At 38.8% G+C, this 12,733-nt stretch overlaps 1 non-coding gene across 1 annotated transcript; it reads right to left on the reverse strand.

Annotated features, from left to right (window-relative positions):
• Positions 1–1,931: 1,931 nt before the first annotated feature.
• LOC122033205 lies at positions 1,932–2,037 on the reverse strand. The gene has a single exon (XR_006126445.1). It is a non-coding gene; the product is annotated as a small nucleolar RNA R71 (small nucleolar RNA).
• Positions 2,038–12,733: the final 10,696 nt, after the last annotated feature.

Below are 12,733 nucleotides of genomic sequence, written 5' to 3' on the forward strand. Positions count from 1 at the left end.
TGGTAGCTAGAGTCATGTATAGTTGTCATGGTCCACTCACTTGGCCACACAGATGTGTGGTAGCTAGAGTGGTGTGTAGAAGTGACACATACATATTCATATACACGAGATGTGTGTTGTATATATTGGAGATACTTATTGCATATGCCTATGATATGTTGCATATGTTTGAGATTTGAATGTTGTATATGTTTGACATTGTCATACATGTTACATGCTATCATATGTTTCTCATGTAGTTACGAGCAGTTCTATTGTAGATCCTTAGTTATTACTAATCATTACATCATACTTGTTAGACCAATTTTGGTATATGCATTTTATTATGTTGTTTATGGTTGTAAATGATGATACTACCTATGAGATTGTATATTTTGATCTCCTTATATTATGGCCATGCACTATCTCTTTTCCATACCCGATGAGTCATTTGGACTCATCGCCCCATCTATGTTTTCCTTCCCCAATTAGAAGATAGAGGATATATGGAGTCACTTGGAGGTCCTATCTGCCAGTTCTATATCACATCGAGAGTTTTCCACATTATTCATTTTACATTTTGCTTGCACTTCGATTTTTTGGACACATTCATGTAATAACTGTCTTGTGTGTGGATTTTTGTTTTGTTGGGTACTTTTATTCGGCTATGATACTTGTTGTGTTAAGTCATATAAGTATGCAGTCATTTCAATTTGTAGTTAGTTATCTTTATCTTCAACTGTTGATTTATTCCTGATTTATAAACTTATATCATGTTGTATCTAATATTGTCACAAGGGATACTGTCTGTTTTGTCAGATAAGTATACCTCTAGGGCATGATAGACTCTTAGGTGGTAGAATTAGAGGAGAGACCTTTAAACAAAATGTAAGCCTAGTAGGTTAGGTAGATTTATAGGAGTGCAACTTGATTCTAAGGGATTGACCATTAAGTGGTAGCTTTAGAGGAGGGACTTCCAAGTAAAAGGTAAGTCTAGTAGGTTAGGTAACTTATAAGATTAGGCTAGGTTGCATGCTTGCTTGCTTGTGTTTTGTATAGATGTATTAGAGGAACCTGGAGTTGGAAGCGAAATAAAGAGCAGATAAATGCAATCGAATTCAATTGGACCAAGTTTGGGGTGAACCAAACTTGACTCGGGTTTAATTAGACCCAAACTAATTCGGTCGATTGAATCAACAGTTTGGTAGACCGAATGAGTTCGGCAGACTGATCCCAAGGATTGGTAGTGTCACGCCCCAGAGGAGTCCCTGGCAGACAAAAATCTGGCAACATCTCCCCTATACCGGTGACAATCTAAATCATATATACATCCACAAGAATACATCAGCCCACACGGCTTGAATATACACAACCACGCAGTTATATACTCAGCCTACTCGGCTAGAACAAAATATCATAACCACGCAGTTATATATATTAAACAACTCACTCAGCTGTACTAAAAACACACAGTGGAAAAAAAAATGAAAGAAAGCTCATACAAACCAAAACAACAAAGACTGCTAGCCAGCTAGGCTTACACAACACAACAAATCAATACCCGATACCACGTAGCAACACTCCAGAGTCAAAATCGGAATATATAATGCTAAATCCACCAAATACAAAAACTAGATAAAACATAAATGAACCCAGAAATGGTCTTCGGATGTGGCGTAGGACCGGGAGACAAGATACTCCAAGCGACTTTAACCTAAAATAGGAATAAATCAACGGGGTGAGTTCAAGAACTCAGCGGGTATTTGGGTTTTGCAACACAATGAATATGAATGGTGTTCCTTCAGAGGCAGTGCGCCTACTATTATTTGGTTTTTCTTTGAGAGATATAGCCGAGCAATGGTTAAACTCTTTGGCTCCAAATAGCATCACCACATGGGAGCAATGTGAGCAACAATTCCTTGACAAATTCTATCCTCCAAGCAAAACAGCTCATATGAGGAATCTTATTGCAAGCTTCAAGCAAGCGGACTCTGAATCTTTATTTGAAGCTTGGGATAGATACAATAGTATGCTCAGCCAATGCCCACACCATGGTTTGGAAAGGTGGTTAGTGCTACATACATTTTATAACGGCATCAATTATCATACAAAAGTGTCCCTCGATTCAGCTGCTGGAGGGGCACTTATGAATAAGAGTTTGGACGAAGCCGAGGAGATAATTGAAAGTGTAGTACAAAATCACCATCAATGGGCTAATGAGAGAAGTGGTGGCTATTTTTGTGCGAACCCAACAACAAAAGCATCAGGGAAGTTTGATGTATATACAATTACTTTATTGGCTGCAAAACTGGATGCTCTTACAAAAAAGTTTGAGAATATGGGAACTATTTCAAATATGGTCAATGTCGTTGTTTCTTCTTGTGAAGTATGTGGAAGTTCTGAACTTTCAAATGACTCATGTCCATTAGGAGCTATCACTGCACAAATCAATCAATTAGAGCAATGTGATGTAATCATGGGTTTCAATCAAAGGCAGAACAACCCATACTCAAATACCTACAACCCTGGATGGAAAAGTCATCCTAATTTTTCTTATAGAAATAATCAAGATCAAGGACCATCCATGGGGGCAAGACCTAATTTTCAGTCCGGGCAGCAGAATTTTCAGCAACAATCCTCTCAAGTCTTTCCTATGTCTAAAATTGAAAAGATGTTTGAAGAAATTATGTCCACTCAGAATGAAATGAAACAAGACATTTTAAAGCTTACTCAAAGAATGGATAATTCTGATAGACATCAAAAGATTTTGGAAAGTCAGATTGCCCAACTAGCTTCCTCATCTTCTAGAGCACCAGGACAATTACCTGGCAAGCCTGATGTCAATTCTATGGAGCACTGCAATAGAATTGAGCTTAGGAGCGGACAGACCTTGGGAGATCCCCAAGTGACTGCTCCAAAAGGGATGCACACTGAAGAAGAGCTCTCTCCTCCAACACCAAATCAGATTCAAGATAATGAGGAGAGTACCGCTAAGGTTGAAGAGACTCTTCCACTTAACCATCAAAGTATAGCAGTCCCTTTTCCTCAAAGACTTATTATGTTAAAGAAGGATGAAGAGTTTGGCAAATTCTTGGAGAAGGTAAAAGAAATATATATGTGTTGAGGTACCTCTTAGTGATGCAATTCTTCAAATGCCCAAGTTTGCCAAATTCTTGAAGGACATCATGTCAAACAAAAGAAGGAAAGGAGACATAGAGGTCATTGCACTTACAGAGGAATGCAGTGCTCTTTTGGAAAAGAACACTTCCCCAAAGTTGAAAGACCCTGGAAGCTTCTATATTCCTTGCAATATAGGAACTGAAATTATTGAGAAAGCTTTTTGTGATTTGGAGGCAAGTGTTAGCCTCATTCCTTATTCTATTTGTAATAAATTAGGTTTCAAAAACTTTAAACTTACTACTATGCTACTACAACATACTGATTACTCCTGCAGGTACCCTATGGGTATCGTAGAAGATGTGCTGATAGAAGTAAGTGTGAGTATAATTCCCACCGATTTGGTTGTGTTGGACATGGAGGAGGATCCAAAAATCCCTATCATATTGGGAAGACCATTCCTTACTACAGCTGGAGCTATCATAGATGTTAAAAATCATAAACTTTCTTTAGTAATCGGTAAGGAATGGTTGGAATATGATTTATCTAATGCCTCTAACCATGTTTCTTCTCTTTTAAATGCTTGTAGCAGGGCAAGCATTTACAAACTGGAGGAATGGAACTTCCATCCTCATGGGAGGCCACCAAATGAAGAGAATAATGTGGTGGAAGAAGTTGGGAGGAGGCCTCCCAACAAAAATGATAAATATGTCTTCCCTCCAAGGGCAAGGAAAAGAGAAGAGTGATTTAGATTGGTTGAGCTAAAGACCCTAAACAAGCGCTTCTTGGGAGGCAACCCAAGAGTTCTTTTAGTTAGAGCATTTTATGTTTCTATTTTTCATTATAGTGTCTTTACTTTGTTTTTGCTTTTGGTTTTCAGGTTGAAATTCACTTCTATGAGCTGGTCATAATTCCTTCATGGGCATGGAAGTATTGGAGAAGCAAGAAAGGAGGAGAAGCATCAATTGGATCAAAACAGAGCATGGTCGTGTGTTGTACACGGCCAGGCATATGCTACAGAGAAAGGAGATACTTGGGTCGTGTCTACATGACACGGCCGTGTGGAGTCTCCAGAGAAGAAAAGGTGTCTGGCCATACCTCGTACATGGCCGTGTGAAGAATCCAGAGGAGGAGAACTTCTCGGTCGTGTCTCACACACGGCCGTGTGAAGGAACCACTGCAGAAGCATGCACTGGCCGTGTCATGTAACACGGTCATGTGATGATTCTAGAGAAGGAGGCTGGTGAGGTCGTGTCCCAGACACGGTCATGCAAAGATACCCGAGGAGAAGAAGGTTAAGGTCGTGTACCCTACACGGTCGTGTGAGCCAATCCGGGAAGGAGAAGGCAGGGGTCGTGTAGATCTACACGACCCGTGTAGAGAAACCTATTCAGGTCGTGTCTCCTATACATGGCCAGATCCAGGCCATGTCCCCCACACACCCTCCTCATCTCAACTCCCTCTTCTCTCCAAAATTCCTCTCTTCTTCAACCTTTCTTCCAAACCTTTTCAGATATAGACCTAAAACCCTTTCTTTTCCACAAACTTCATCTAGATCTAGATTCTTCTTTTCTCTTGGACTCAAGATCTCAACTTTCTTAACCTAATATCTTGTTCTTCGAGATCTATTTCTTCAAGATCAAGTTTCTCCAACCATAAACAGTACCCTTCCTCACTCTAACTTGACAAAATGTCCAACCTTTTAAAGAGACTTCGCAAGGGGGGTGGTGGATCTAGTGGTGGAGACAAAGGGAAGGAGACAACCAAAGACAAAGGGAAACAGCCAGTGAAGGGCAAAGGAAAGAGGACCTCACGCGATGAAGGTAATGACAACGAATTCAATATCGTGTTTAGAAATGATGATCAAATAACTAGATTTGCAGTTCTTGTCAATAGAAAGATCGTGTGTATTAGGTATATGGACCCAACTATTTTAGATATGATGGGAATTAGGGATGATTAGATTGGATGATTGGGTTCTTGGATTGGAGTGATATGTGTACACACATCTACCTACTTATCATCACCTTGTTTTGGAGTTTCTAAGTTCACTAGATGTCCATTTTGCCAATGAGGATAATTATGTTGGCAAGATAACCTTTAGATTAATGAATCAAGAATTTCAATGGACATTTAGTGATTTCAACAATTGTTTTGGATTGTCTTTCGGTAGCTCTCAGAGGTTTGACTCTAGGTTTAATTGGAACAATTTTTGGAATTCTATCACCAGATTAGATCATCCCTATGAGCCCTCTAGAACCAAGGCTTCTCACATGCAAAACCCTGTTTTTAGATATCTACATCAAGTTATGAGCAAAACTATTTTTGGTAGAGGGGAAAGTGATGGAGTCGTTAAGAAAGTTGAACTTTATGCTCTATGGGCTATGTTACATAAGGTTGATTTTGACTCCGGTTTTCATTTTCTGCAAACCTTAGTGAGAGCTGCGAGGGCGTCTTCGGGATCAATAGTTCTTGGTGGGTTGATTACTCAAATAGCAATTAACTTGGAACTTGATTTAGATGTGTTGGAAGTTATTCATGGCAATGATATGATCGACATGGACGCATGTCTTTCTATGAAAATGATTATTCGGGATAAGAACGGCTTTGCAATTCCTAGGAGGAATGGTTTTCCTTTACCTCTTCCTTGTCCTGATCGAACTTCAGTTCGCAACCCAGCTAATTGGATAATCACTTATGTAGACCCCGAAAATGGATACCCGCAGCCCTCTGGACATCCAGATCCTGCTACGCATTCTTTTGCCTATGGTACGGGTTCCTCCAGATTTGACTTTTCTGATTTTCGTACTTCTCTAGAATTGCTTCATGAGAAGCATGATGCCCGACGAAGAATGTTGGAAGGTCGCTTCTCTTTATCAGATAATCAGTTTAGAGAAGTACAAGAGCACTTTCGATTCACGAGGAATTTTCAAGGTCAAGTGGATGAATTTGTCCAGGATTATGATACGAATCAAGTTAGAATGAGAGACTTTATGCAGAGCATGAGTGTCACTAGCCAACAAGTAGATGCTCTGTTTGAGTATCATATAATCCTGAGTGAAACTCCAGGTTTTCCTAGTTTTCCCATTGGCCAATCACGTCGTAGGCATCCTTTTCCTCGTCCTCCTCCACCTCCACCTCCTCCACCATATTGATTTCATCGAGATGATGAAAAGTTTAAGTCTGGGGGGGTGTCAAACCTGATTTCTCTTTTTCTTTATGCATTCTAGTTTTCAGTTTTTGCTTGTTTTCTGCATGTTTAGTTTTATTCTGCATTTTATTTTGATTGTCTTGCTTTGATTGCTTGATTTTTTATAGTCACTTGACTATCTTTTGAAAACTTTGTGGCATTCATCTTGAGTACATCAAAACTTCACTTATATGCTTTCTTGTCTTCAAGATTAAATGTTAGCACGTTCATTATCTAGATTCATGATGTTCTAAGTGATGCTAGTAGTATACTTAATGAACTTCTTTTCTCTATCTTGGGTAGCATGAATAAGCTTAGTATCTTATGGAGATAAGTTTTAGTCTTGGCTTGACCTTAAAGATCTTATCTTCACTACACCTATACTTGATGCTTGAATGATTGATTTCATTGAAATAGTCATGATTCATCTTATTTGTTTAATAATTGGTTTCCATGGTGATTTCTCTAACTTCATTTTGGCTACTGGATGAGGCTCAACTCATGCAAGCTCATTTGGAAAAATCAAAATATCCCAACATTTTTGCTAAAAGTACACTTGTGAATAAGATTTGCACAATGCAAATACTTATGAAAAAAAAGTGAAAAAGTGTGGGAAAAAAAAGCAAAGAAAAAAGTGAATAAGGGATATAAAAAATAATTGTTGTGAGTGGAATCTAGCAAGTCACCCCTTTGAGACCGAGTTAGGTTACTAGGGAAATGACTGCTTAGCTTCTCTTGAGATTGAGCACGCCTTTGAGACCTTGGGTTGATTGAGAAATATGAACCAAGTGTGTGGCAAGTGCCTATCACTGGTTACTTGTCCATCACTGGAAACATTAGGAATCCAAACTTGATGACGACTTGACTAGGACATAGATTGAAACTTGAAGAGTTTTAAGTTATTTTATTTGCACTGTGCACAGGGTACTTATGCTTGAGTCATACTTAACTTGTTTTCATGATCATGCTTACTAATGAAACTTTTTTATAGAGTTAGGAAAATGCATTAGGGATATGAGAGCATTGTAGAACATATGAATTTAGATTACAGCATTTTGCTTGAGGACAAGCAAAGGTTTAAGTCTGGGGGTGTGATGTGCATAGACTGTATACACTTGTTTAGCATGTTTTGACGCACATTCACACACGACCCTGCCATGGGGGGCGGGCCAGGCCGTGTGTGGATCACTGCCCGTGTGACTGCAGCAGGAAAGGAAGTGGCCTTGGCCGTGTGAACCTCACACGGCCGTGTTAAGATGAGAAGCCAGAGGAACCTAGGCTGTGTACCCTACACGACCGTGCAAGCCTTCCAGAGCCGAAGAATGCCCTAGTTGTGTGCTACACATGGCCCGTGCAAGAAGTGCAGTGGCAGAGCTAGACATGGTCGTGTCTCATACACGGCCGTGTGAGACTAGCAGAGAGGGGAGTGAGCCAAGCCGTGTCTCACACACGGCCAGGTTTTGGGGTCGTGTGGCACCCGATTTCCCCCCTCTATATAAAAGTTTCTTCTTTATTTCAAAGGGAATCTTCTCCCTTTTGGGGGGAATTCAAGATTTGGGCGTTCCTCTACCTTTTTGGAGGAATTCCAACGATCTAAAGGCGGATCTTCAACGCTTCGACTCCGAGAGAACGAGGATTGGATCCAAAGACAGCTCTTTATCGTAGATAAGCTTTTCTTCCCTTTCTTTCTTGGATTTGGGGATCAAGATGCTTGTCTTTTCCTTATCTTTGGGATTTTTTCCTTGTTCCATGGATTGGATCTCTTGTTCTAGGATGGAGGGAGTATTTGTAATGAATATTTGATGTAAACTCTTGTGGATATGCCAAGATTCCTATTTCTATGATTTTGCTCTATTTTGTATCTATTCTTTCTTGTATGAATTGTTGTGATTAGGGCTTAATTACCATGCTTGATTGAATGTTTGAATATCTTGTGGATGGATTGCTTCTCATTTTATTTTCCGAGGGGCGTTCGTGACAGGAACATGCCCGTGTAAGGATGTTTGAGAGGTAAATTAGAGAGAGAAATTAGGTATTTCAAGAGGGTAGGATAGATTGAATGTATTAATCTTTATATCTTAATGAGGTTGAGAAGTAGTAGATTTCTATGTTGATTTTCCGAGAGACGCACGTGACAGGCAAGCCCATGTAAGGACAACATAGGGTTCATTCCTACTTGATCACATTTAGATATATTTCAGTCCTAGGCTGATTGTCTATTACAGGAGGGAACCGGCAACCTTCTACAAATGATGGACAATTGAGAAATAGGATTTGGTAGATCATTACATTGAATAATATTACAAAGAAATCAGAACTCCTAGAACATACCTTTATCATTGCCCTTATTCTTGTTTCTTATTCTTTCATTTCTTTGTTTATATTTCATAGTTTTACTTTACACTTGTCAACCCATTGATTAGTTGTTTAGCTAACTCACTTTGAGACATCTTTAGTGTTTATTCCAGTCCCTGTGGATTCGATATCTTTTATTATTACTTACGACATTTCTGTACACTTGCGAAGGTCAACAGTGGCCAACGGAAAGACAGAATTCCATCTGTTAAGTGTGTTGCCACCACAAGAGGTCAACAGGATCGGAGTCTACAAGTTTGCAAAAGATTTCTAGGAAAAATTTGTGGAGCTTCACGAAGGATCCTCCGAAGCTAAGCTCGCAAGAAGAGATCTACTTTAGAACCAACTGACAAATCTTCGATTGAAGGAAAGTGAAATGGTCCCTCAACTGCACACCAAGCTAAAGGAGCTAATAACCGAACTCACAAATCTCAAAGAAAAGGTAATCAACCAAGATTCGCTAAGGTATGCACTTAACGCTTTTCTAATAACACTAGAATGGTCACTCTAGTAGATGAATATTACATCTCTAGGGACTTAGAGTAAGTAATCTAGAAGAATTATTTTATACCTTTAAAATTCATGAATCTAGTGTTGACGTTCAGCAAGTGTACGGAAATGCCGTAAGAAATAATAAAAGATATCGTATCCACAGGGATTGGAATAACCACTAAAGATGTTTCAACATGAGTTAGCTAAATAACTAATCAATTGATTGACAAAAGCAAAGTACAACTATGCAAAGTAAAACATAGAAACTAAAGAATAAGAAACAAGAATAAGGGCTATGATAAAGATATGTTCTAGGAGTTTCGATTTCTTTGTAAGGTTATTCAATGTAAATGATCTATCAAATCTTATTCTTCAATTGTCCATCATTTATAGAAGGTTTTCGGTTCCCTCTTGCAATAGACAACCGGCCTAGGACTGCAATTTATATCTAAATGTGATCGATTAGGTATGAATCCTATGATGTCCTTACACGGGATTGCCTGTCACATGCGTCCCTCGGATAATCAACATAGGAACTCATTGCTTCTCAACCTCATCGAGATACAAAAGATTATTGCACACAATCTATCCTACCTCCTTGAATAACACTATTTCACCCTCAAGATAATCCCTCAAACGTCCTTACACGGGCTTGTTCCTGTCACGAACGTCCCTGGAAAAATTGAATGAGAAATAATCTCTACAAGATCCAGAAGATATTCAAACATTCAATCAAACATGGGAATTAGGTCCAAACCATAACAAACCACACAAGATCAAAGAGATACAAACAGGACAAAATCATAGAAATAGGGAATTGGCAAATCCACAAGAGTTTTACATCAAATCTTCATTACAAATACTCCCTCCATCCTAGAACATAGAGATCTAATCTATAGAACAAGGAAAGAAATACGAAAACAAGAAGATTACAAGCATCTTGATCCCCAAATCCAAGGAAGAAAGGGAAGAAAGGCTTATCTACAATGAAGAATGGTCTTCGGATCCAATCCTTGCTTCCGGAGTTGAAACGTTGAAGAATCTGCCCTTGAATCACCAGACAATCCCTTCAATATGGAGAGAAATCGCTCAAATCTCGCTCCCTCCCAAAGGGGAGAAGATCCTCTTTCAAATCTTGAAGAAGGCCTTATATAGAAGGTGGGTTTAGGCGCCACATGGCCCTGAGACACGATCGTGTGAAGCTCACACGGCCTGTGCTACTCCCTTCTCTACCTGTCTCACACGGCCGTGTGTGAGACACGGTTGTGGCTTTCACTGCCACAGCTCCCCTTGTGCACTGCTTCAATTCTGGAGGGCTTGTAGGGTTGTGTGGTGTACATGGCTTGGCTCTGTTGGCTTCAAAACTTGGCACGGCCGTGTAAAGCTCACACGGCCATGGCCACTCCCTTTCCTACTGCAGCCACACGGGTGGTGATCCTCACATAGCCTGGGCACCCCCCAGGGTAGGGTCGTGTGGCACACAAGGATGGTGCCTTCCTCCTTTGGTTTGCTTGTAGATCTGGCCACGATCATAAATCCTTCACCAAATACGACTCCTGTGTACAGAAAATGCACAAAAGCATATCTCTGAACAAAAGAGCAAATATGCTAAAAGCAAAGCTAGAAGTACGAAAATGCATAGATAAAACATGTGCAAAGTATGTGAATATGCGTCAAAACATGCTAAACAAGAGTATACAATCTACGCACATCACACCCCTAGACTTAAATCTTTGCTTATCCTCAAGCAAAATGCTGCAATCTAAATTCATATGTTCTACAACACACTCATATCCCTAATGCATTTTCCTAACTCTATCAAAAAGTTTCATCAATAAGCATGATCATGGAAACAAGTCAAGAATGGCTCAAGCATAAGTATCTTATGCACAGTGCAATAAGTAACTCAAAACCCTTCAAGTTTCATTCTTCGTCCTAGTCAAGTCATCATTAAATTTGAGTTCCAAATGTTTCCGGTGATAGGCACGTAACCGGTGCTAGGAACTTACATGCCACACACTTGGTTCATATTTCTCAATCAACCTAAGGTCTCAAAGGCATGCTCAATCTCAAGAGAAGCTAAGCAGTCATTTTCCCAGTAACTTAACTCGGTCTCAAAGGGGTGACTTGCTAGATTCCACTCACGACAACTATTTTTTATATCCCTTATTCACTTTTTTTTCATAAGTATTTACATTATGCAAATCTTATTCACAAATGTACTTTTAGCACAAATGTTGGGATATTTTGATTTTTCCAAATGAGTTTACATGATTTGAGCCTCATCCAGTAACCAAAATGAAGTTTGAGAAATCACCATGGAAACCAAGTACTAAACAAATAAGATGAATCATGACTATTTCAATGATATCAACAATCCAAGCTCAAGTATAGTGAAGTGAAGGTAAGATCCTTAAGGTCAAGCCAAAACTAAAACCTATCTCCATATGATACTTAGCTTATATCATGCTACCCAAGATAGAGAAAAGAAATACACTAAGCATACTACTAGCATCATTTACAACATCATGAATCTAAATAATGAACATCCTAACATTTTCTCTTGAAGACAAGAAAGCATATAAGTGAAGTTTGATGTTCTCAAGATGTATGCCACAAAGTTTATCAAAAGATAGTCCAGTGACTATCAAAAACAAACAATCAAAGCAAAACAAGAACAAATGAAAAACAAAATAAACTGCAGAATAAAACAAAAAAATGTAAAAAATTTCAGGTTTGCAAACCACCCCCCCCCCCCCTTAAACTTTTCATCATCACGATGAAATCAATATGGTGGAGGAGGTGATGGATGAGGGAAAGGAGGTCTACGTCGTTCTCCGATAGGAAAACTAGGAAAACCAGGCATTTCACCTAGGAATCTATGATATTCATAAAGAGCATCTATTTGTTGGCTAGTAATACTCATGCCCTGCATAAAATCTCTCATTCTAGCATGATCAATATCATAGTCCTGAACAAACTCAGCCATTTGACCTTGAAAATTTCTCATAAACTGAAAGTGATTTTGTACCTCTCTAAATTAGTCATCTGAACAAATTCAACATTTTTTTTCATTTCACTTTTTTCCTTTTCAACTTTTTTTTTCTTTTCAATTTTCCTAAGTGATTGCAAGGTGCAACACTTAAACACTGATATATATAAGCACAAATGTTGGGATATTTTAATCTTTCCAAATGAGCTTTCATGATTCAAGCCTCATCTAGTAACCAAAATATAGTTTGAGAAATCACCATGAAAACACTAGTACTAAACAAGTTCTATGAATCATGACTATTTTCATAGTTTTCTACCATCAAAACTAGGTAAAGTGTAAGAGATCCTAAAACAAGGCCAATACTTAAACTCTTATAGTAAAACATTGCTCACTTCATGCTATCATAGATAGAAAAAGATATATCACTAAACATACTAGCACCATAAGTAACCAATAAACCACATAAAATCTAGAATAAACGTGCTAGTATTTTGCAATAAGGAACAAACAATCATAATATAATGAATGATGCAACTAGCAAATTTTATTATACAAAAAGAAAAACTAAACTAAATGCATCTAATGCATCCCCCCCCCAGACTTAA

This window comes from Zingiber officinale, chromosome 11A, assembly GCF_018446385.1.
Source record: "Zingiber officinale cultivar Zhangliang chromosome 11A, Zo_v1.1, whole genome shotgun sequence".
NCBI lineage: Eukaryota > Viridiplantae > Streptophyta > Magnoliopsida > Zingiberales > Zingiberaceae > Zingiber > Zingiber officinale.